Source organism: Diorhabda sublineata, chromosome 11 (genome assembly GCF_026230105.1).
Source record: "Diorhabda sublineata isolate icDioSubl1.1 chromosome 11, icDioSubl1.1, whole genome shotgun sequence".
Lineage (NCBI taxonomy): Eukaryota > Metazoa > Arthropoda > Insecta > Coleoptera > Chrysomelidae > Diorhabda > Diorhabda sublineata.
In genome coordinates this window covers 7,907,976-7,935,021 of record NC_079484.1, presented here as the reverse complement: position 1 = coordinate 7,935,021, position 27,046 = coordinate 7,907,976, and the positions used below count along the sequence as shown (strand labels likewise).

The following is a 27,046-nucleotide window of genomic DNA, read 5'->3' as shown; positions in this document are numbered from 1 at the left end:
GGGACCATTCTCATATGTAGGAAATCTATGTTATTTTACAGCTATTGATTGTTGTAACATAATAATCCAATCATATTGTTATAAGTCAACAAAAATTATCTTTTAACCAAACCTCTAACGAGGAATACTGGACAATGTCACTTAGACTTTATTTGAATTAATATATCGTCAATTTGACAAATATATCTTAATATATGTGGGCTAAAATGGTATATGAAAAGGAATCTCTGCTTAAAATATGCATTTTGCAAATAATGCGGACATCAATGATAGTGACTATAGTGTATACAGCAAAATACCTCTTGACCGTATTTTATTTTATACATAAATGATATCATATAAATAAATAGGAAAATTTTTTACTTTGGGATTATTATTGATGCGGGTAAATTTCATTCAACTGATCGATTCTCTTTTAATAAATTGTGTACCTTTCGCTGAAAAATCTATTTATGAATAACATTTATGATCAAAATCTCTCTCGGATTGAAATTAGTTTTCAATGAATCAAAATTACCACTCTCCTTTACATTTTTCTGCTCCGATAAAAATATTTTGATGAATTCATTGAGGTAGGCTCATTATTATGGAAACGGACTATTTTAGTAGCTTCCGAATAAATTTGAATAAATAAAATGAAAAAATTTTTAGTTGAATTAATTGTTGGCGGAGGTTTACGAGTATTTTTCATATCCATTTTGAAATCTATAGAATGAATTTCAACATATAATGGAAAGAGACAAAACCTATTTTTAAAAATTTGTTAGCAATATCGCAATAATTCGAGTAATCAAGATTAATCAGTAATCTACATAAGCTTTTTCATAGATTGGGTACGTGATAATACGGACCATTGTTTTAAAGTCTCATTCAGTAAACCGTATAAGAAAACAGTAGTATGACCCTTATTCCACATTTTGATAGATATTCGTGGTTCTCATAAACATTAACGCCTCCGTTTCCATCCATACATATTTCTTTTGAAGCTTTGTTGAATCCCATTTAGTTATTGCGATAATACAATACTAATATTATTCTCAAAAATTGTTATTATCTATAGGAAAGGCAAAAATCAAAGTACATTTAGAAATGTGAATAAACCTGTTCAATACAGATCAACTAGGTCACTAGGTCAAGATTAAATCAAGAAATATTGATACATGTGAAGGAGCGCTTCAGCTCACTGGGGAAGAACAACAAATTGGATAGCACTCTATAACCTCTAGATCAAAATTTCATGTCAGTACTTAGAAACGAAAAAGATATAAACAACAATTAATCTGTACTTTACAAATCCTGATAAAATGTCCAATTTCAATTTTGTAAAAATACTAGCTTCAAATTATGGTAATTACACCTGAAATGACAAACTGATATGATTGATGTCTTGGTTGACAATTATTCCTCTATTCAACGGTCCGAAAAAATCACTGTTTCTTGTAGTTGCAACAAGAGCTAATTCTCTACTGTGTCATTTAGTTTGTCGTCCAAGTTGAATCGTTTTTCTTCAAGATAATTTTACATCAGATCGCAGTTATAGGACATATTCAGCTGTAGAGTGGATGTTCGATCTGCTCCCACGAAACTATTTTGTAAATCGCTAAAGATATATGGAGCCGCATTATCTTAATTACTTCCTCTCTGAGCAGGCCAGTCGTTTGCTCTTGATAGTAAGATTTGAAGCATCATAAATTACACGAGATTGTTCACGTTTTTCATTGATCAAAGATTTCGAGTAACAGAGCATCGAAAACGACGGGAAAATCACCTTGCATGCTTCCATTGAATGTAACTCTGTTTTATCGTCGACTCGAAGTGATGAAACTGCTTATTAAAAATATATTAATAGATAAAATTCAGTTGACTGTTTATAATCGAGAAATTTCAACGATAATTAATTGGTTCTCTGAAAGAAATACTGAGAAAATTCCACGCATACAATAATTTTATCCAGTCTCTTTTTTTCTTTGTCTGTCTGAACCCAGATTTTTGTTATAAATATAAAAAATAATCTCAACATATATGTGCTCTCCGACGGTAAAATACAGTGAAAGGAAACGAAAAGCTGGAAAATCTAACACGCGATACTAAACTAGGAATAATGTAGAGGCTAATAATCCACAGACTTTCCTCTTATGTTGAAGATTGAATTTTATCTTTGGAATTCACAAGAAGTGATATCCAACACGATATTCAAACTGAAGAGGCACATAATTGTGTATTTTTTTAAGAGTTTCCAATATCTATACTTATATTTTCAGAAATGTGCCAGATATAAATATGGAAATACCAATTTCAATATTTTCGTTAATTTTTTAATTCGTAAATTTATACACGAAGAGCACTTATGAATGCTGGGGCGCGAGGCACGACGGAGCCTCCTACACTTATACTACACGTTCTAGATGTGATTTGTTTTCTCTTATGTCTAATAGGAGCCCATTTTTGTATATCTCTTTAGTCTGACAGTGACCAGAACCTAGACTACGCGCGTTTGAGTTTTAAAACAAAAAACTATTTTCAACGTAATTACTCTAAGCGTTACTCATTCTATTTGGTTTGTTCTTTCAAATAATTGGGCCATAACGGGGACATACCCATGGGATACCCCATTAAGCCCCGCAACCGTTGTCTCCATTATGCCCATGTTTTGTAAATCAACTGAATTATACGACTTGTTCATTTGATAATAGAAAATTTATAATTTTAGGAATAAGAATGGTAGGGATGTAATATCCTTCCCCAAGAAGCTAGAATGTTTTGAGTTTGAGGATATTAAGAATGATGTGTTATGATTAATATTTCAGTTTTAATTTTCCTTGCTCTCCCCTTATATCGATAATTACTGATGTTTGTTTGAAAATAAGAAGCTTAAGTGGTGTTTACTCAAGCATTAATGCAAGTAACGTAGCTGCCGCCATCTATATAAAAAAATTAAAACCTTAAACATAGAAAAATCAGAAACTCTATGAATTAAAAACCACCTGTGACAATTTCAAATTTTAAATTGACTTCAATACGCAAATGAGATTTCTACCTGATGACAGGATATAAAGTTGAGAAAACCAAATATCATTTTTGTTTCACATTTATTATAATTATGGTGGTTATTTCATTAACTTCATTATTTAGACACTTATTCATGACATTCTAATTTACCTATAGCAATTGTTTTGTATTTTCTTTAGTATTTTCTTTCATCAACTTCGAACAAATTGGTATAATTGACTGATGTGTAATACTCGGTTTACTATTATCAGTATTATCTCTTAAAACCTACCTACTCATTTCGTTTGTATTATAATTCATAATTTTCCTTTTTAACTTCATTTGCTTTATACATTTCTCTATAACATTGTATTTATTTTGTCTTCTTCATAATTTTGATAATTATAGTTTTCCTTGTTTCATTTGGTATCTCTATTTTTATACTATAATTTCTTCCATATTATTTGTATCTTTTCTCTTTTCTTCCATTCCAAGTTTGATATTTATATTGTTTTTTCTTTTCTACATGATTAATTAGATACCCTCATCTCTTTGTCTTTTACAGTGAACAAAATGGTGATCTTCCAAAATGATCTGATATCATTATTTCCTTAATTTTTTTTATAATTTTTTTGATTTTAATTGTGATGATTGAAATTGAGTTTCGGGCGGCATTTTTGTAAAAACTATCACAAACACTTATTGAATGAAAATTAACGTCAGAAGTCGCCTAAATTTTGCAAGTATCAATCTTGTTAATTTTTATTATATATCACATGATATTTCTCTAATAAATATGAGATATAATTAAAATATGAATTTGAATAAATAATTTTAAAGTATCACCTTTGGGTAGTGATCTATTCACCTCAACGTTGATTTCAATCTATTTCTGGATAGAAAAGCAAATTTAGATGAACAGGAAGACTTTTGGTGACTAAAAATTACAAACATGACTCATTTTAGAGTATCTTGTTGGTTTGAATCAATACTTTTTGTACATTTTTATCTATTTTTGTAATGGAAGAATGTTCCTCTAATTTCTCTTGCTACTTTATATCATTATGTGAGAAAATACCCCCTTCACTCATTGAACTGGACTTGAGAAATACTTTGTGAAGGCGTTGAATAAGAATAGTGATGCATTTAGGTATTAGCAAATAATATGCTCAACTATTAAAAATAGAAAATTGAAATACTACAGTAATAAAATATTATTTCTAAATCGTCCACCAGATGTGCCGTGAAGCCGGTCATTTCCAGTTATAATGGAATTCTCAAATTTGGACAACTGGCGGCGCTTTTGATATGCCTTTTTCATAAACAGCGGCTAGTTGTATATGTTTTTAGGTATTTCTAGTTTTTATTCGTTAGTTTAATATACTTTCTAGAAGTTTTGGGAAATTCGTTTTGGGTATATAAAGGAGTTTTTTCAACGAAGATAGTTTATATTGAAAGTAATACTGAACGGTACGAAATAGAAGTAACCGAAGAATTTGAATAAATTTTATAAGTTAGTTGAGTATTAGTAAATAGTCGATAATTATATAAGCTAGTTAAGTCTAGTGTAAGTGCTTAGATAAATTGAATAAGTAAGAGACAGTGTTTATAAATTCCCCCTACCGATAGAAATATTATAATTAGATAAGAAAAAACATCACAATATCCTCAGCTAGGAAGTTTCTTTCATGTTAGTGGAGAATCTCCTTACAAATGATCAAAAAGAGTTTTTGTGACATAAAAATCACGCAAATTATGAAAATTTTGTGGCTGCCTGAAAAATTTTCATATAGAAGTAGATATGTTACTTCACTAAGTCATTGAATTTTCTACTATCAGTATACTGCTGGAATAAGTATAAATTTTTTTAGCTGTTCTACCAATTTTGAAAATATCCCATCGTTTGTAACGATATTGTCAAAAAAACTCACACATTTTTTGGAAACCTCAATTAGTTATTGTGGCACAACTTTTTCGAAGAATGTGTTATTAGTTCTGCTCAATCTGGGAGCAAATGAATTTGTAGTCACCCATTCTAAGCAAGGTGTCTGCGATAGCATACCTGATAGCTGTGGAAGACATTTGGAAACTGATATCTCAAGCCAATTTATATTGATGAAGTTTAATATACATACTTCCGATATTCTGAGCATCTATATACAGACCATGCTAAATATACAGCAATCAGTGATCGAAAACTTGATTGTCGAGATTATGACATTCAACGGTTCACTAATGGATTGTTAGTTCGGTCCTGAGTCTATTTAGATGCTGTAGATTTTTGATCTTCCAACCATCGCGGTTGTGTGTAATTTTTCAATAACATCTGGCGCCTGTTATGAGACTTCCCATAAGAAACGTGGCTTTCAATCCTCGTATATCTCATTGATATTACCAGACACGACAGAAATAGGCACTAAAGGAAAGGATAAGATGACAACACCACGTGCCAGAGGCGTAGAAATACTTAAAATTTGTTATAACAGAAATTTATACAAAAATCCAACTAGATTTGATTGAAAAAATCAAAATAGTACTACAAGCTGATATATGGAGGTGTGAATCAATTCTGGTCAACATCAATGAGTCCGTCCTACATCAATAATGAAAAAAAAATTGACGGAGATAATGAAGGATACAACGTGGAAGGTATTTTGTCCAATAACTGTGATTTACGGTTAGTGGAAATTAGTATGAAAAGACTCATAACGTACAATAGATGTTTAGAACGAATTTGAACTTGATCGAGATTGTAGGCTGCACAATTATACATATACCAAACCAAAAATAAGAACCGATGAAAATGTGGATCTATATCGGGTAGAATCACACGTCAAGTCACACCACCGTTCATTAAATTTTGATTAATAAATTGAGGCAGAGAAATATCTATACGGGAATAGTTCGAAAAACATTTTGCAGAGTTTATAGAATATAAGGAGGAGGAGGTACCTTGACTTCATAGAATCAATCACAAATGAGTTTTAGATACGACCGGAAAACAGAGCGCAATACGCTATAACAGCTCATATAGGACCCAAAAAACAAGTCAAAAATCAAATATATGCTGACTAGTGTCTTTGACAGACAGCCTCAAGGCCAAATAGTAAATCGATACTTTAACCATAAGGTTCTTGAAAGACTACGAAAAGGGTGATGCCCAACAAGAAGTTTTGACCTGACGTAAGTTTCTGACAGCTTTTTCTTTTCCATGAATTGTGAACTTATCTGAAAGTCATTTGGGATATTAGAACATTTAAAATTTTGGAAAAGTGCATCTGAAGGATATGCCAGTATCCAAGTTGAAGCACTGTTTCAAGGAATGGGAAAATCGTCTCCATTTGTGTGGTATCTCAAGAAAATTGCTTCCAAATACTTGTTTGTCTACTCAATTACCATACCTTGCATTGTCTAATATCGAATTACTCAAAATATAATAAGTTTGATCAATTTGAAATTATGTTAGGCTGTTAGATTAAATTTTTCACGGGTTTATACTCCTCAAAGTTGTTAGCATGGAGGAGTAATGGAATGTCATAAAAATAAATAGTTGGATCATCGATTTTGGAATGGAATGAAACGCCTATGTATCCGTTTAAGTTACTCTTTGTTCCTCATTTCATATCAAAATGATGATTAGTCGAGAAAGTTTCATGAAAGCCTTCGATGATATTTTAAGATATTTCAAACTTTCCACTTAGCTTTATCATTCGAAATCAGGAAAGCTGATGACATATATATTTGTAAATGATCGATCAGCTCAGTTCGATATATGGAATGTTTTAATGATAATTAACTGTTGTAGAATTTAATACTGTATCTCCAAGGAAAATTATACAATTTATTGGAAACAAAGACTTCTTGATAAAAAGTATTTTAACAGGGTAGGTATCAAGATATATAGTTTTAGGTTGGATGGGACTAACGGTACTTAACGGAGAAAAGTAATCATTTCATTTCTCCAAAAACATTCAAATTTAAAAGAAAGTTGAAATGAAATGTAAATTGTAATAAGTTTGGGTTGGATTGGATTGAATAAATGAATAATTAGATGAATCTCTAGATTCCGGTGGCAGCACTACATAACGAGTAAAAGCAACGATCGAAAAATCCAGAGAACAACTCAATTTTACAGTATATCGTAATTAAGATGAAGACAGCTCTATATTTTAATTGATTATTTTAAGAAATTCAGATCAGAATTTTCACATTGTACAGGATATTGTATTTTCAAAGCTAACAAAAACTAATAGGCAAGATATCATGTTGAGTCCGCTAGCATATGTAGCCGACAAATTTTGGTTGTACACGTTGTACACAAACTTTCTATTTTATAGACGTTTAACACAGGTGACTAAAAGTTGTTTTAATTTTCTAATCAAAGTTCAGAGCCGTAGATGGATGTACCAGCAAAAGTAGATGTCAATTTGACACAAAACTGGGTAATTTAATGTTGGTATACATTGTACACTTTCTTCTGATAATTCATTATCGTTGAGTTGTGTTGTGTATATAAAATTACAGAAATTTAAAATTGTGAATCTATAATGTAATGCATTTGTTTCCAAATCCTTAGATGTGCTTAGAACGTTCTAATAGATTGCTGCTGGATATAAACAATACCAAATTGATTGTGCAAGGAATTTATGATGAAGTTTAAGTAATAAAATATCTAAACTTAATTTTCATTAGCTATTTTTGTATGCAATATTATATTGGATTTTTATTTTTCTATCCTAGAAAACTTTTTCTTTCTTTTTCATCATAGGGATTTTTCATTTCATCTTTTGTGATACTTAAAATATACCATTTTGAGAAGGATAATAAGTGATATGAGCTGTTCACAAATATTTCAAATTACGCGTTATTAGCAGAAATTGAATTCACCAATATTTTATGGAAAAATTTGGTTAGTAAATATCCACGCGAACAGGTTTTCAGAGCTACTGCCAACATGTGTGAGTTAAATATTTGTATCGAACGCTATATTTTTTAAGTCATATTTTTTTTTTTGTTTTTCCACTATTAGCGTTTGTATTTGGTTACGAAGTATTACTACCACTCGATATGCAACTGGGATAAATTGTTTTCGGTACGTTTGAACTACACTTCGTATTTTATTTTTCTCATAGATTAATGTTCGTGTTCGATTCATCATTTGATCTGATGCCCATGATAAAGTTCGCACTTTCAACATATTACTCATTGTATAAACAAAAAATCATTTTTTCATATATTTATATATTGAATTAGGTTTAAAAAGAACGAATTGTGTGAAATTCCAGTTACTTACTATTATGAACAAACGAAAATCTCATTGTTTGGAATTCTAACTCGTAGCAGCAGTATCTATATAGCTTAGTTTTAGACGCTCTCAACCTGATCCTACCCTTTAAAAGAAACTGGTGTTAGTTAGATCCATCATGCTGGCTAATTTTATCGAACGCAATTGAGTATTGATAATGACTATATATTGACGACAGATTCGCCAAATCAATGCAAAAATTTTTGCATTTTATCATCCAAACCCATTATAAAATTTAGTCTATTGCTTCTAAACGTGAGCGAATTATCTAAATTATTCACATTATCTAAAAATAAAAATACGTTTGTGACTTTATTTACGACTGAGGGAATTGTATCATCTCCAAATCGTGGATAATGTCCCAAATTATAGATATCATTATTATCAGGAAGTAACAATTTAGCGTGGGGTTTCAGAGAATTGAACAATAGTCATTTTTTCTTCAACGAATTATTAAAAACTATTAATTTTCTTGATGCAATTATCGTTGTTCCCTTAATATGTACCATCAATAGAACATGTAGATTTGAATTATGAACGCTAGACTATAGAGATCGTTTTTAATGACAGTCAATAATAGTTTACAATGTTATTGTTCTTGTGGTGAGAAAATGACCCATCAGTTCTTTGTAATAATCTGAATAGAACAAATAACTTTCAAAAGATATCTTTTTAAAAGAGCATTTAAGTGTACGACGTTGATGGACTACAAGTTTTATAAAACATTTCCATTCCTGCTTTCTACAAGATCTTCATCATCGAAACCACTTATTTTCCTTATCTAGTTCATTCACTGTCACTTCTTTTATACTGCTACTCCACTCCAAGTAAATGAATGTTTCTTCTTGACAAAACTCCTGTTATTTCTTTTTCACCTCAATTAGAACTGGTACATATCTTTCTTATTTAAATCCCTATTTTTCCCATTTAATTAAAAAATATGATTCGGTTTGAGTTGGCATTTGTGAGAAAGAATTTTGACATTGCATTAACGTATCTTTTGTCTGGAAACTAACACTCGAAAAATAATTCAATAAAGACGATCAAATATCTCAAAGTGATTTGTGAAGCACTTAACTATTTCCAAGGATTTGATTCGAGTAGAATGTTTCCCAGTAAGCGTCTAACATTTGGAACACATCCAGAGTCAATAGGTTCTGGAAAACTCGAAGGTATTCCTCATAACTAGATATTGAGCAATACATTTTCTCATGATCCAGATTTATCAAGAGAATATAAGTCGTGAATGCTAAATAATTTTCATTCATACACATAGTAATATATAGATTAAGGACATATCGTGAATTGTTTTAGGAATGGTAGATAGTAAGTAAAAAATTCAATCATACGAAGTATATCCATGAAGCAAGCTCCATTTGTTAACATAAAAAAAAGTGTACAGATACAGAACAAATGTTTATTGTACATTATATTTTCTACATAGATTCCACAATTTTGTAGACACTTGTCATATCGTGGCTCGGAGGGCTGATCAAACAGGTACTAGCCAAATTTCTGTAGGAGTTTTTTTTGTCATGTTCGCAAAGTGACGTCGGACATTATCGTGGCCTGCGCGCGTAATTTCTTAATAGTCTTGCAGTAAATATCTGCATTAATAATTGTTTGGTTTCGTGGTGAACAGTCAATCAAAATGCTTTTCTGTTCCAAAAAAAGGTGCACATGATTTTTCGATATGACAAAATTTGCTTACGCTCAACTTTCATCGATGACGAATCCATTCCTCCATTACCGTTTCGTTTTTGGGGTGTTGTTAATCACTCAAGTATCATTTCCGTGACTATACTAGAGAAAAAATCATCACCGTCTTCATTGTAGCCTGTCAAAAACTGGAGTGCACTACCCATCCTTAGTTTTTTGTCCTGTTCAGTAAGAATTTTGGGTACCCAATGTATCCACAGTCTTGGAAATTTCAGTTTTTCAGTAACAACTCCATGAATTAGTTAGATTCTCGAAAATTCCATAGCAAGAACACTAATTTTAAACTTATTGTTTTCCTTAAACTCCAATTGCGCGAACCAAAGACGGGCGCGCACGTCGTTCTTCATCGACATCTTCTACGTAAACCTCGCAGATTTTTCGATTAATTTTAATTGGTTCAAACTTTTTTCGCATTTAGAAAATTGTTAAGTTATATTTTCCGAAAAGTCCTTTTGATGTCAAACTTTGTAGGATGAAGAATCAGATCTTTTTGTAAGCCACAGCAGCTAATTGGGCACACTTCCTTAATTAGCTGCAAATCCTCATGAAACCTTGAATTGTTTTGTCTACTATAAGATCGCAAATACCCACGAACAAGCTCAGTTTGGTGGGGTTCTACCCTATGAATATAACTTCCTAGTGAGTACTAGGGGTTGATGATGAGTTAATTTCTCATATTAGCATTGTAACCAATTTCAATCACATTTAGAAAACGAATCACAGATCTGATTTGATAAGCGGCGGCATTTTCTATTCAGACTGACACCATAAAGAACCATTACAAAGAACGCGTTGGCAGCAGCGATATGAAAATGGCGTCGAACATTTCTTCTGCTTGAATCAGAGTAACTGCGCACATGATCACAACTGTGAAAACGTCGTTGCCGCTGATAGAAATAGGAACCGAATTTACATTGTGGTATATCTCGTAGTTGCGAAAAGTACCATATCATATAAAATGATTAATTTCATTCTAGAATTTTATTTTAAAATGGGATTTTTCGAAGTAAAAGTGTGAGTTCGTAGTTCTTTCTGAGATTCAATAGTTTTTAATGGACATATTAAATGATTTTTGAAATTTCAGCTGCTTTTAGGCATTTATTTTAATCATTTGAAGCAGTCGTGAATATATGAATTAACTGTCAATCAACTTGGAAAATTATTTTTTGTAAAATATACAGGGTGTTCCACGACGAGTTAAAACTATCTGTATATGCCAAAATACTTCTTTTCGACGACTTCTTTTCAGGTTCTACCTGAAGTCGACTGTAACTTTGTTATTTTGAATAGAACACTGTATATTAATACATTTTTGAAATCTACGTAAAATTTCAGTATAATTTCGTCTAAAAACCTTTTTTGAAAAATCCATACATTTTCAGTTATTAATTTTTTTGTAAACATTTTGACCGTTGAAGACCCTTATAAATTATTTTTTTACTGGAATACCCTTAAATATAAATATGATTTCTATTCGGTTGCTTTTATAAAGCTCATAAATATTTGAATCTATGTTGAAAATTTTTTATTTTATACAGGGTGTGTATAAAAAGTGTTCAAAGTTCAACATCATATATATCAAATTTCTTAATTTTTTTAAATAGAACCAGCCGGTTTTTTCTACTTCAATGCATTCAGAGATAAAAATAGGACAAATTCATGATAACCATGAGTAAACTCGCATACTGTTAAAAGAATCCTCACCAATTTAAAGCTATTAGGTTCATTTGAAGCAAAAGTTATTGAGAAATTGAGATTGAGAAATTTGATATTTATGTTAAGTTAAAAAATTAACACTTTTTATAGACACCCTGAAAATATTCAAATACGTCTGACCTTGCCAATAGCAGTCCAACAAAAACCATTTTCATCTCTTCAAAGGTTTCCTCGTAAAAAAATAATTTGTAAGGGTCTGCAACGGTCAAATTTTTTATAAAAAAATTAATAACTCGAAAAGTATGTATTTTTCGAAATAATTTTTTAGACAAAAGTATATTAAAATTTTACGTAGATTTCAAAAATGTATTTATATATAGGAAGTTCTGTTTAAAATAACAGTTACAGTTTACCATACTTACCTACATGTAGTTCCAAGATTTAGAATATATGAAATTTAGCGATACCATTTTCTACATAAGTTTGAAATTTATTCCGAACTTTTGAAGCTGTTTTATAAAATTCAGATATAAGACGTTCAAGAAGTTGTTTATGTAGACTGAAAATAACTGCTGAAATGCAAAGTTTCTTTCACTGAATTCAGCTAACATAAATCAGAGAAATAAATTGTAATATTTGTTCATATTTCAACCCAAAGCTTTTTCTTAGTCACACTACATGAAAAAATTCATTCAGGTTCAAAAAGGTAACAAAGTATAAATTCATGTGGGTATTACTAATATTGAAATATGGGCGATTCTCATTAATTATAGCTGAATGCAATCATATTTATTTTTTCTAGCTATAAATTGATCCTTTTATTAGATGTGTTACAAATAGAGATGAATAAAAATATATTATACAAAACACTTATATCAACTGCCATCTCTCCCCCGTTCTTCTGGCTACACACCATTCCATACGTTTTTTCCATTGATTGAAGCAGTGCTTCTTTGATGAGTGCCTTTAGGAGCTCTGCTTTTTTTTCTTTACCGCTTCCTTCGACTCAAATCGGGTGCCTTTTAAATCAGATTTTATTTTCGGGAACAAAAAAAGTCGCACTGTGCCAAATCTGGTGACTACGACGAGTGTTCGGGCACTGGAGTAAGCTTACTGGCCAAATACTGCTTCACAGATAGCGAGTTATTGGCAGGTGCGTTGTCCTGGTGCAAAATCCAAGGAATTGTTCTTCCACAACTCGAGCCGTTTTTTTACGAACTCGTTCTCGCAGTGTTGCCAAAATTAACAAATAGTAAGTCTGGTTGACAATCTGCCCCTCTGGAACCCATTCAGTCATCACGATACCGTTAATGTCGAAAAAAATTGCCTTGCATTTCGATTTGCTCTCTCGGCCCTCACTAAAGCGCTTACACCACTCGCAGGAGTCAGAGAATTGTCCTCATAGGCCTCTTACAACAATTTATAGCACTCAGTCGGAGTTTTTATCAATTTAACGAGAAATTTGAGATTGATCCGTTGATTCGTCACACATGGTTTTCTGCACGAGAAAAAAACACGTTCGTTTCAAACCGCTACTGGACAAATGATATAATAGTGACGGAAACGTGTTTTGGAACGTGCATAGACAAAATATCTAGGCACCCAACTCACTACTCGCTTTAAAAAATTGATCAGCTTCAAACGTATTTAACCACTTTTGCCATTAGAGAACAAGATGCATTATTAATATTAATAAAAAATTATAGTAGTAAGCCATTATCGTATGACTTACATCGTGGCAGATAATTTTATATATGCTAAAAAATTTAGACAATTATTTAATCAATCGACCACGTCTGAAATACCTCTATGTACATGTAAGAGAGTACCAACGAGATTTTAAGGCAGATATCTACAATAGACCACATTTTCATTAAAAAACAACTTCAAGAGAATGTTTATAAACATAATCAATTACAAACAAGGCTATGATACCGTCAAAAAAGTGTATAATGCAAAAGAAAAGTTGAATATACCAGGTGAATTGAGAAGACTAGTGAAAATAATGATAATAAAAACCGAGAGAAAAATCATTTTGGTAGTACTTCCCACGAAATCAAAATTGAAAAAGATCTGAGAAGATAGATCCATTATTCACAACCCTCTTCAACTCAGACCAGGAAATCATATTAAAAAGAAAGTGATACAAAAGTCCAAGGCTTAGGTTGAAAGAATAAACATCAATTTCTAGCATATGCGGATGACTTAGTACTTATAGCAAGATCTAGGAGAGACCTTGAAACTGTATTTAAGCCACTAGAACGGAACGGTAGAAAAGACAAAATATATGGTAAATTAAAAAATGAGATGACGGGCATTACTATAATTTCGAGAAAAATAAAAGTCATAGAATAGAAAAAATAAAACAAATAAAATCACCATCGCTAAAGAAGGAGACAAAGAAATTGAAAATATAAGAAAGCATAAGAAAAGGCAGTGAAGCAGCAGAAATAGCATCAAATATATTAAAATCAAAAGATGTATTGCGAACAGCTAAAATAAGAATGTACCAAACAATAATAACACCGTTAGTTACCTACGCTTATATAACCTGAACAATGAACAAAAAATCAAAATTAACTAGAAATATGAGAATGTGAAATTTGTAGTGTAATTGCAGTGTCTCAAATATATAAGTACCCAAGTATAACCCCTATAATTAGAATGACAGAAGATAGATGTACCAAGTACTAAAATGTAAAATAGGTGGAGAAAAAGAAGAAGAAGACCAAGGAATAAATTGATGGATGAGATTACAAGATATGTGAGAACAATGGGAGTAAGAATTTACAAAAAAAATGGAGGAAAAAGTGAAAATCTCGAAGCCAAGAGCCAGATAGACCTTTAGGGCTGATATATATTTGCAATTCTCCATCATAATCATTGCTAGATGATAAAACAAAGAAGATACATCTGCCTCAAACTTGTTTTCTTCCTTTTGATGATTTTTTCACCTACCCGGTAGTAGATTTATGTGAGTACTGAAATTATGTAATTTAGAATATTGTGAACCTCGATATACGTATTGAGAATGATCTGCAGTGAGATGGATTCAATAGTCTTGCATTGAATCATCAAGTGAACGAAATATAATAAATCACTCAAAAGTGAATACTCGAATTTAATAGCTATTATATGAAAGTATTGAATGGGTTTGATCATATAGAAGTTAGACAAATCAAGGATCTTTATTAGAAACATAATCCTTTAATCGTGGATATTTGCCGCTGAGCACAACGGCAATCATCAATTCACACATGGGTAAAGGGACAACAATGTCACTATTTCAGGTGAAATATTGTCACGGACAGCTATGTGACGGGCAGCAATGGCACGTAGTCTATGGAATAGCAAGTCATTTGACGTGAATCGTTAATAAATGTTTTGTGCTGGATGCTTTCACACCACGTTCCAAAATTATATCATTAAATCGCGAATTAGAAATGAAGAGGAGACTGAATTTGTAATTACAAATCAATTTTAATGATATTTATGTCAGGATGTTAATGGAAAATTCACGGAAATAGTTTTTTCTATCGAAAATCATTAATTTGGATATTGGAAAAACGGGACAGAAAACAAAAACAAATTAATGAGTTTTTAGCGGTCTTCGATTCTACCAATGTATAAAAGAAAATAGAAGAAAAAATTCAACCAGAATATATAGTCAAAAGAATTAAATCTTCTGCCTGCTTTTATGAATTCCCTCAAAGCTATTCTTTTTAATTGCCTTCAGAAAAATGTTATTGTCTTACGCTCGGAGTTCTTCTTCAGTAATACTCCATCTTATCATTCAATCATTCATTCAGTGCATTGTTGATGTAACATCCCATGAAACCATGGTGGCCTGGTAACTACATTAGGGTTTTTTGCTTTTGCAAGTAGTTTTGGATTTTGTTCACACTCCCACGCTGGTATTCATACTTTCTTCTTGTTTATCTTGGGAGTTTTGCGTATTGTTTGAAGTGTGCGGACAATATTATGCGGTTTTAATTACAAAATATAGGGAAACTTGTGAATAGTCCTGTATAGTTTTTCTACAATTTTCGTAGCAAGAAAGTTGCAGAACAGCTTTTTCTTATCACAAACAAAATTGAATTAACCTTCAGATATGGTTACCAATGCGGTTTTTCTATTAAAAATTATCAAAATTTAGCATAATTTCTATTCTATAATGGGAGATTTGAAATTTAACATAAAAGAAACGTTTCTGTGCATATTGCTAGCAAACCTATTGACTACGATTTGCTATGAATATTGAACACTCTCTATATCATAGTTAATTTTCGATTAAGAACTGATAAACCTGTTTCTGCTATAAAGACTTCCAGTTAAATCGAGTTGTTTCTGCTTCAAAGGTATGAGTTAATCAACTTCCCAAATTATTAATTAGAATTACATGCTGATATTTCCGCTTGTACAGAATTGGTATCATAAATTCGTTAGTAAATTAGACGATGATTTGACATAGGTCAACCACATTATAATAAATCACTTTAGTAGACACTATGACCGATGGGATAAACTGGGATAAGTGTCACTGTGTATATCGGTTAATTTCTACTACCCTTTTCACTCTGTTAGTTCCGTTTTCTCGAGATTGCGACCCTTTCTTATGTATAGTACATATATACGTGTGAATGGTTTGAGAGGCAGGACCTTTTTGGTGGCAATTGAGGTCTGGAAAGATCGATGATTTTCCCGTAATTTGAGTTATTGAAATTCTTGTTTGCCATATCTCAAACTAGGAATTCATTTTATTTTTGAGAGAAGTTTCAGCTATCGAGAATAACGCCTCGGATTGTGACGAAATTGAGGTGATAAAAAATATTAAAAATAGCATTAATCCTATCAATAACATTACAATTAAAGACCACAAACCTCATAAATGCAGTACTCAGGATCCAATACGAGCCAATAACGAGGAAAATCGAGTTTAAAGTATGAAACAAATATCATAGAATCATATCTTGAAATCAGATCCAGTCTCTCCAAGAGTAAACGCAAGAGCGAGAGCGTGGAAGGTGCGGCCATGCCCCCTCATCTTCTCTCGCCTCGCCTCTTTGTCACTTCGTATCGTGAAGCAAGTTAAAGGACGCGAGGATGAAAATAAAGTGAATTGATAAATGAAGAATGAAATATAGGTAGTTACAACTGATAGTATACAGTTTTTTTACTTTTTAGAGTGAAATTGAGAGTGTAATATTTCTTATTGTATTGATATTTAACACGAATTGGAATATAATCAAAAATTCATTAATGACGACTTTTATAGGGCACCCAAGAAAGAAAAAAGCTTCAATTCAATCCGTTTCCGGGATAAACGTCACTTGAATTGTCTATATAAATGACCATTTCGTAGTCGACTTAGCGATTAACTGAATAAACCGAGAGTGTGGATGGCTAGCCACGTCCGATCGCCAAAAGTTGTGTGGATAATATCTGAGCTGCGTTTTGCCAGAGCCAGCATGAATTGCGCAATGTACAAAATTTGGCATAAATTTCACTTAAAATAAAAAAATATTCACTTGGTTATTATGCTCACCTCGTACATTTCTTCCTATAAGACTGTACATTCAGAGTCAAAGATTTAAGCCAATATTCAGAACTTCAGAACTTTTGATTGAAGCAGGGGTCAAATATATAGGAATACATTTGGGTAGTGAACTAAAGTGGCAAGAATTTTTAAAAAAACGAGAAGGAACTGAAGCTCAGAGTTACTAGTATACAAATAAATACTAAAACTCGTATGAGCTTATAGTTTACAATTGGGGCTGTACGGGTAAAAATTAATGCCCCGTGATATTTTCACAATGCGGATTTACTACGGGAACTATATATAGAAATAAGAAATATTGCTAAGAGTGATGAAGAACGACTTCATAACCACACAAATAATGAAAATAATCAAGACATAGTCCCCAGGCTCAAACGCCCCAAGCCCTCTAATGGCAAAGGGGACATTAACATTAATTTGCATTAGGAATACTCAACAGAATAAACTACTTAGAAGATTAGGTTAGATTTAAAATGTCGGTTGACATTGACATTGACAATAGGAGAATTGCTTCTTTCAAAATAAAGTTGACGACGACGAAGACCATAAACTTATCTGCACGAATATCGCGGAAGATTAATTTTCCATCGTACACCAATTAATAAATCGAAAATTTGACACAAACCAATATATAGATATTTCTCAGTGTGATTAATGTTTACACGAATTGTTTTCTAATCCATAAAAGTATATTTTTTGTTTCATATTCGTACATAAATATTCACCAATGTTTTATTTTAAAAACTCCTTCGATTCACGAATAACACTTTTCTTGTGATTCTGACTGCCTTGACAACAATTTTTGTTTTTCATTCAAAGGTGAGATATTTTAAGCTCGGCTTGAAAATTAACGAGTGAAAAAAATTTCATCCCCCGTAAATTGAAAACAAAATATCTGAGGGACGTGATTACATTCGTTTCACTTTGTTATCCGTTCCGGTGTGAAAAAAAAAATATGGAGAAGGAAAACATCCTAAATTGAACGCGAAGTTGAGAGGGAGGATACGTGCTCGTTTAACATTTATTATCATCTGAAACTGCCATGAAGCTGACTCAGAATAACAAAAAATGAATGATGGTAACACTAAATTCAGAAAGTGTTGCAAATTATTTCTATTAATCATTTATTAATTTCTGTTATCAGGAAAAAATTACTGTAAAATGATTCATGATACTGTCCACAGAAGCAACTCATTAAAGAAAAATTTTATACATGATTTTCCACGTTACAATTCAATTAAAGTAGTTAAACCTGTCTATCCTATATAGATATAATATTTATACTGATACTTTGAATCATGAAATTCACACAATGAGTCACCAACCAGCGTGTTTATAAAGACAAGAAGATTGGTTACTTAGAAGGAATAGACGAAGACAGACTCTTGAAACCAGTTGCATGGAAGATACCAGAGGAAAAGAAACGATGGAGGGGAGTAGTAACAGAAGACCTTGGATAGCATCTAGAGTTGGAGAGAAAAAGCAAGGTACCGAAAGAAGTGGAGAGAAATTACAAGGCTACGGACCTAAATGGTCTGCATATAAGCTCATATAGACTATAACTTTTATTTGTATATCTTTATGCATCAATTTTGTATACTATACGATCATAATTAGGATATGAATGTGATATTGGAACTAAACGAACAATTTTAAAAAAGTTGATGAGTTTCTTCAAACACAGTAACAAACAATCGAATTCAGACAAAGGAAACATTCCATGGCTTCCCGCATACTAGATCTATTTACAGCTGATTTATTTTTATTGGATTTTTTAAGGGACCAATTTACGTGAATGAACTAAGAAAAATACTACAATTAAAGAAAGACATTCATTAACATATCTGGTGGCAAAGAGCACCTACTGCAAGGCTGAATTCAAAAAAGTGAACTAATTTAAGCATACAAGCGTAGTTGGTGTGAAGAAGACTATTTCCAGGAAGTTACGTTTTTATGTTATGCATAGAGAGCTATTGGAGGTATTTGAATGGCTCTGCAAAGATTAACCAACGAATGACATCTAATTTTGGAAAGATATAAGATCCTTAAAGAGCTGTCTGGGGAAAAAGTATGGTATAACTAATCTGTAGTACTGGATATACAGTACTAAAGAGAAACCTATTTGTCAATGACCTGGTTGAGTTTGAAAAAATACTGTAATGCTCTCTTTCAAAGTTGAAGTAAAACAATTTTTTGTTTGATTTGAATAAATTCGTGCCGATATTGGTGTTGTAAATATTCTCATTATGAGCCTGATATATTTGTATTCAATATACCCCGTAAACTTTCTCTCGATTAAACGTATGATACAGCTTTGTATTTTTCAATCATCTCTAAGGGTTATATAATAATAATAATAATCGTTCTCAAGGCTATATTATATTAAACCGTATACTTAATTTTTTAGGGTAGAAACGGTGGGAATTCAACATTACCGTAGCACGACGAGAAGCAAAGTTATATGAAGAGGAACAAATTTATGCCCCATCCTAGCGTGCATCATGCGTAGCGTGGGGTTCGTTCCGGATAACTCTGCAGCGAGCTAGAGCTCATAATTTTGGATATTGAATGAAAGAAGAATTTCGATTATAACCGTGCTCAAGAAGCTATATAACAAAATTAACGAACAATTTTTCATGTTGTACGGAGTATCATACTTTTAATTGAATATAAAATATCCACTGTTCTGTTATGGAATCCTAATTTTTACAAGCACCAACAGTAGCTGTAGATTTTTCATCTCCAATATGATAAATGTGTTTTGTTTCTTTTCTTTTCACTTGGTAACGAGGAATTAAACTAGTCAGTGATGAATAAAGATTTGTTGATTGTTTTACATATTAACATCAATGCTTGTCATCGCGTCTTTATCCATATTTACACCTCTAATCCTACACCATCAACACAGGCTATATTGATGCAAAGACAGCGATTTTGGTGCACGATTGACACCAAATATTCTCTGGAGGTGTTCAACTGATCGGTGGAAAATAGGAAAATTCAACGCAATACAAGCCTCTTTCAAATAGTGATGATATAAAATCCAATACGTTATAGTAGCAGATGATTCTAGACCTTCTTGGGGTGCAACGGCTATAATACGTCCTTCATTGGCAAGTTTGGTCGCCGGATTTGTCATCCTTTAAACCCTTGATTGTAAACAAGAGGCAATTGGGTAATTTAATCACAAGTACGAGGGCCTCTTTTTAACCTCCGATTGATCCGTGCAGACGCTACGTGGAAAGAAGAAAGCATGCACTATACGCGACTGCGAAGCTCTCGTACTACTCACTCCACTATTGTTGACATTCAGGGGTCAGTCGACGTTGTGCTACAGCCACGTAAACATGTCCGCTATTATTGATGCCCCTGCGAAGTGTGAATTAAGAAATGTGGTTCATTTTCTACAGGCTGATGGCCATAGTGCTGCAGAAATTCATCGGAGAATTAGTCGTGTGTATTGGCCGTAAAGATATACATGATGAAGGGGACCAAGGACTCAAATCTGTCTATTCAGATGACCTGGCTCACCGAATTGACAGAATGGTTAAAGAAAACCGCAGATTCACCTTTATTGCTTTGTCTACGAAATTTCCAGAAGATTCAAAGTCTGTTTTGTACTCTAATGTTACTGAATTGTTAGGCTACATTAGCGGCAACTTTCTTTGAAGAGGATTATTGTTTTATATGAATTTGTTTTTTATTTATAGCCTATAGAAGGTTGAAAAGAAAACAGTCCTCCTATATTGTCGATATAGTCTTAATAAGCGACGGACCTGAATTGTAGGTTATTTATTACCAAATACCTTAGATATTAAGTACAACAAGGTTCATAATTTGTTTAACGGAAAAGATCTTCGACTCAAACTCGGGAGGAATTTTTTAAACTATTTGAACAATTGATACATTGAATAGTATAATTTTCCAAAATTCAAACTTAGGAATGCAAAAGAAAAATAACAAACTTTCAGCTAAATTTTGAGAATATTTGAGTTATAATTTCATTACATTGAAATTGAATTTCAGAAAATGTTAATAAAGCCTTTCTTCAGATTGTTTTTTTGTGGAAGTCAAAATATTTTCTTAAGCAACTTTCGAAGACATGAAGTTTTATTTAAGGGACACTCTCCGAACGTATTTCTAGTAGTAGATATTGGAAAGTTTACGTATTCATTTTATATATTTTTGTTTATTCCTTTATCAATTTTATTGAATCGTATTGCGTTGAAAGTTATAGAGGATTGTTTCTCGTTTGGTTTATTTTTATATAAACATTTCTAAATTGAGCAATGAAATGGTTTCTCAAGTAATATTATCTTAGAATAGTGCTAATAGTGTCACACTACGTCGCACTGTGATGAAAAACAATCATTCAATTAATTATTCAGCTAGTTCATTACAACTAGTGTCAATCTTTCTCATAGACAATTTCTTGCTTAATTTATTAGTTCCAGTTGCCGCTTTTTACGTCAAAAAATTAGTAGGAATTTTATATCTTTTAAACAACTGTCCCTTTTAGTTAGTTCAAAGAGTTTCACCCTACTACTAATATGTTACGTGAAGTTGTCATCTTCAAATCTGTGGATAAAGTTCTGGTTTAAGTGAGCTATTAGAAAATAATATATTTTTTCAATTTAGTCAATCATGAAGTTCTGATTTATTCCAACTACTTGTTGGAAATGGTTCGTTTAATCTTTTCTAGTCACATTTCCCCCAATTGTACCACAATTTTCGAAAAAACTATTTTTTATTTTCAATGCATTTCAAATGAAGTGTCGATTCGAAAAATATTTCCCTTTATTATTTCTCTAGACTAAAATCTAAAACAAAAGAAGTTATCAAGTTCCTTGTAATGATTGTAGTGCTGTCTATATAGGGCAAACATTTCAGTATTTGGAAAATAGGTTGAAAGGTCATAAATACGATAGAAAATAAAACTAACGAGTCAAGAAATAATGAAAAAAACATACATTCAATTAGGAACATTAAAAAATTCTTGTAACGGAATCAAATTCACAGATTTTCACAAATGAGTCACATACATAGGAACGAGAAAGCTATCGATGATAATAAAGACATAAATAATGTAAGTGTAAGTAAAATGTAAGTAAATAAATTTTCATGCAACTACGGATAATTTAATTGATGGCTGTTACTTATTTTTGAAATGTAAAAAACAAGGAAAACTCAATTTTTCTTGTTAAAACAGATTCATATTCTGATTTTATCCTTATTTCATATGATGTAAGTGATCTATTGATTAATATAAATACGCAAATTTTTCTAGTTATATGTTGATAAAGACTAAAATAGGTCGAAATATAAATTTTCACATGTATTTTAAACTGATATCATAATGAAAAGACATAAAATCAAGACAAATTATCATGAAAAAACATAAAATGTCTAAGAAGAAAGAATTTAAAGAAAATTACATTATTCACTCTAGAATTTTTCATAAGAGTTTTAGCGAATATTTTTCACCATTTTCTAAAGCTATCTTCTAATAATTTCAAGGTAGATAACATATTTTATTGAAAAAAGACCTAGTATTTCAAAAACCCAAATTTTTCAACATCATCTAATCAACAAACGGTATGATTCAAAGAAAAGAAGTGCCAATGCCTAACATTTACACAAAAGCAAAATTTGTACACTTCGAAAAACTTTATTTCCATAAATTTCCATTGTAAAGTACTATTCAAGTTTTGGAATGATTAAAATGACAATTTATTTTTATCATGATCTAAAAGAAATTATTTTCCATATATACGCAAGTAGCTCTTTAGGACAACATATCCAATAATTTCTGCACCACCTATTAAGATGGGTCTTTACTATAACAAAATTTCCTCAGCTCACCCATTTCCGAGATATCACCCCTAAGAGGTGTTGACTACAATTGAGTTTTCATTTTTTTTGTCTGTTGCTATTGGTTTTTGGGAAAAAAATCTAAGAATAGAGAATATTTTTAAATGAGACAGGGATTTTAAATTATAATTTTATTTCATAAAAGTTCATCTTGAAAAAAAATTTTCATATAAAATGAAGTAAGGGTTGATAATTTCACCCCTGTATAATGTAACCGGAATATTGAAAAAATACCCATAGTTAGTCCATTGAAAGTGCATGGAAATTACGGAATTTCAAGTTTCTAACATTACTGAAATTTTAGAAAAAAAAAATTCAATTTTAGTCACCATCTTTAGAGACGGGAAAATTTTGTTGTAGGCACGACCCATCTTAATTTCATACGAGCAATTACCTGCTGAATATTGTCGCATGGATTTGGAAACATCCTTTATAACCAAAATAAATGAATGAAATCGACAACTCCATCAAAAATTAAATTAGGGAGACCCAAATTAAACGGAATACCGAAAAAATGATTTCAAAAACCCTATAAATTGACAAGCAATAACATACAGACGATATAACAAATGAAGATATCAAGAATCAGACTTAAAGTTCTAAAATATCCAAAAAAAGATTCTCCCAAATGTTGCAATATGAGACTGACCGTTCAACATTTCTCTTGGATTATCCAAAATTCCCAGAAGAAAGAGAAGAGAACAAAATCTTCAATTAACTGAACACAATTCTGATAACTCTGAAACAAACGCAAATAACAATAATATACCCAAAAGAAACAAATTAGTATGTTAATTATAATAGAATAACACAGAGTTGTTAAGTACTAATGACGTGCTTAAAAAAATTTCAAATGAAAAATCTCTTTCAAATTGAAAGTCAGTTCTTCGTACTCGAGTTCTAACTATTCATATTTTTTGGAAAACAACTCAGTTGTTGTTAATGTACCTATCCGATAGATATTTTACTAATTAAGAGAAAGGGCTGTTGGGTGTAGTGATTAATAATTCTAATTTCCTCTATTAGTTTTAAGGGTTGGTTCAGAATCAATTAGAGTTTACTAATTTATTAAGATTCTTGTCTACATAATAAAATTAATTCTAGTTAAGTTCCAGCAGCTAGACTTATAGTTAGGTTTAACACGAGTCTTGTCGAAAATATGAGGATATCAGTTGTAGTTTCGTTGTGCTCCATTATTTATGAAAGATATATGCCCGCAATGCGATATTTCTATTCTAAATTTCTAAAAGCCGCTTGACATGGTGCAAGAAATTGCACGCAATTTCTTGCAAGGTCAAAATATCGCATAGATGAATATTGCACGTCGCATGTCTCTTGTCATTGCAATATTCAATAAGTGAGTTAAGGAAATACAATTAACAATTATGATAGCAAAACTAAATAAGTAAGTTACAAAGTGAAAAAGTGGTCAGTGGATCAATTATTATATCTACTGCTGGCTTGGTTTTGGAGCCTGATGGACAGGTTGGTTGTTAAGTCAAAAGAAACTAAATTTCTTCCTAGAATTGCAGCTTGCACGCAATAAAAATTGCACCGAACCGTTGACGTTACAAATGCGAGATCTTTTATTGAACAATTAGTTAAACTTCATGTGTGCATGCTTTTTATCAAGAAATATTGCGCATTACATTGTATTGCACGTTGTATTGCATCATGTCAAGTGGCCTTAAGCAATGATATATCTTTGATTGTGAAATCTAGCCTTTAGTCATTTTGTTACTATTAAGTATTAAGGCTTCTTTTTTCACAAACACGAGGTTTTGGAGTTCCTCAAATCATTAAAACTCTCTTAATAAAACGAATGTCATCGCCATAGTATTATTAATATAGGAATATATAAACGAGGCTATCGATATATAAAGAAAAAGCATTGCTGACTGAAGAACTACATAAGCTGTCGTCACGTTGGGTACCACGTTCGCTCACTTTGGACCGAAAGCGCATTCAAATGAAAATTTCCTAGGCCTTATTGACTCGGTTTGAGTGAAATGAGTCGATTCATGACTGTAATAAAGTCTGAACCCTTTACTTCTGATACGAAAATAAGCCTAGACAGAGGATTGCAAAAGGCGAAAATACTCGGAGGCAAAGACGATTTTATCGGTCGGAAATATAGAGAGCGTTTTTTAGCATAGTCATAGGACTTTATTCAAGTGTCTTGGTGAAACAACAAGAGAGAATCAAAGCAAAATGAAGAGAGAAATTGCAGAAAAGCGACTGCGTATGAAAAAAGGGAAAGTGCTTTTCCATCAGGACAAGGCTCCATTTTGGTGAACAGCTTGTCTAAAATTCACGAATTGATTGAGCATTCACCGTACTTACCAGATCTGACTAATACCTAACCTCAACGTTTCACGTGTGAGAGTGCGATTTGTGTAAGTAATATAATAGATTATGAAGAACTGAAACAGGATGTTATGAATTATGTGATTAAAGTTTTATTGAACATTGTTTTGTGAGGCTAACAGAAATATGAATTTTAGCAAGTTGGTTTATGAACTTTATAAACATAGAGACTATAAAACGCTGACCCGTGAGATTAACAATTTTTGACGAATTCGATTCAACACAACCACATTTCTGTCGTTCCAGTACACAAAATTCGATTTGTAATATTGAAATGGATTTTCCAATATGTCAGTTGAATAAATTATTAGATGTTATATTTATATTTTATATATTTATATTTATTTGCTCACTTTCTAGAAATAGATTATTCGAGATCTTTTTTTTGTATAAATACTGGTATGTTTATCAATGAGGAAGTAAATGATCTCATGTCTTCCTGAACACATCAAGATAGACAAGTAAACGTTGTGTTTAGATAAATTAATAGATTAAGAATAAGATCAATAAGTCTTAGTGTGTGGTTTAGCGAATAGTGAATAGTTTAGTGTACTTAGTATAAGCGTACAAATAAATAGGTAAGAAAAATCATGTATCAAACCTCCCAGTGGAAAACAGTTCAAATAAATTATAAATAAGGAAAATATTAGATTGAGGTGTGGGTTAGTATTAATAAATTAAAATGAGAAAAACATGACAGTAAAATACTAAATACCAAGCATCAAAATTGAGTATTTGTGCGTAAAATATCTATTTGTGCACAAGTACTTTGTGCACAACATTGTGTCCAAAGTGAGGTTTTTAAATTAGAACAGAAGAATAGAAACAAACGATATATCCATGTTAGAGCATTATTTTAAGTTTAAAAAGGATTTGAAGTTTCTATATTCTCAAATTTTAAATAAAAACTATTACGAGCTTGCGATTTCACTCACATATCAACAGCGTAGCAAACTCAAGATTTGAATGTAACTAGAGACAAATCCATATATTTTTGTTATTAGGAAGCATCCTTTTGAAACTCAATAATAACTAAACTAAATGTGAATAAAGCAAATTTGGCTGATTAATTCACCAACTAACTGTAAGTACTGATAAACTATTTCAAAAGATTATTTTATATGCACTTTAACTTTATTAGATATTAGTTTTAGAGCACTAATTACCTAATACCATTATACTAGAAACACTATTTCATCTAGCATCCACTTTGAGAATAATAAAATCGGATTATTCAAATAGGGCGTTGTACCGAATTCACTCTCTCTCTCTCTCTCTCTCTCTCTCTCTCTCTCTCTCTCTCTCTCTCGGAGTGTGGATGTGTAATATATGCGAATTAAAGGCATCAGTTAATGCAATTCCTATTGTGGGCACAAGAGAGGTTATTTTAGCAGCCATATCAAATAATTATTTCATATGTATATATTCATTTATCGGTTATTGTATATTTTCAATAATAACTGAATACTACGGTATAAATAAATATTCATCCATTGTTTTCAGAATAGAATATTAAAATGTACATACTACCAAATGGAACTGTGATAACTAGATTTGTGATTTTATGGAAATGTTTTTTTGGT

At 31.6% G+C, this 27,046-nt stretch overlaps 1 protein-coding gene across 13 annotated transcripts in view; it reads right to left on the bottom strand.

Annotated features, from left to right (window-relative positions):
• The window catches only part of LOC130450233 (disks large 1 tumor suppressor protein), a 1,338,131-nt gene that overhangs the window by 896,680 nt on the left and 414,405 nt on the right, over nucleotides 1–27,046 (bottom strand). The gene's annotated exons all lie outside the window — the stretch shown is intronic.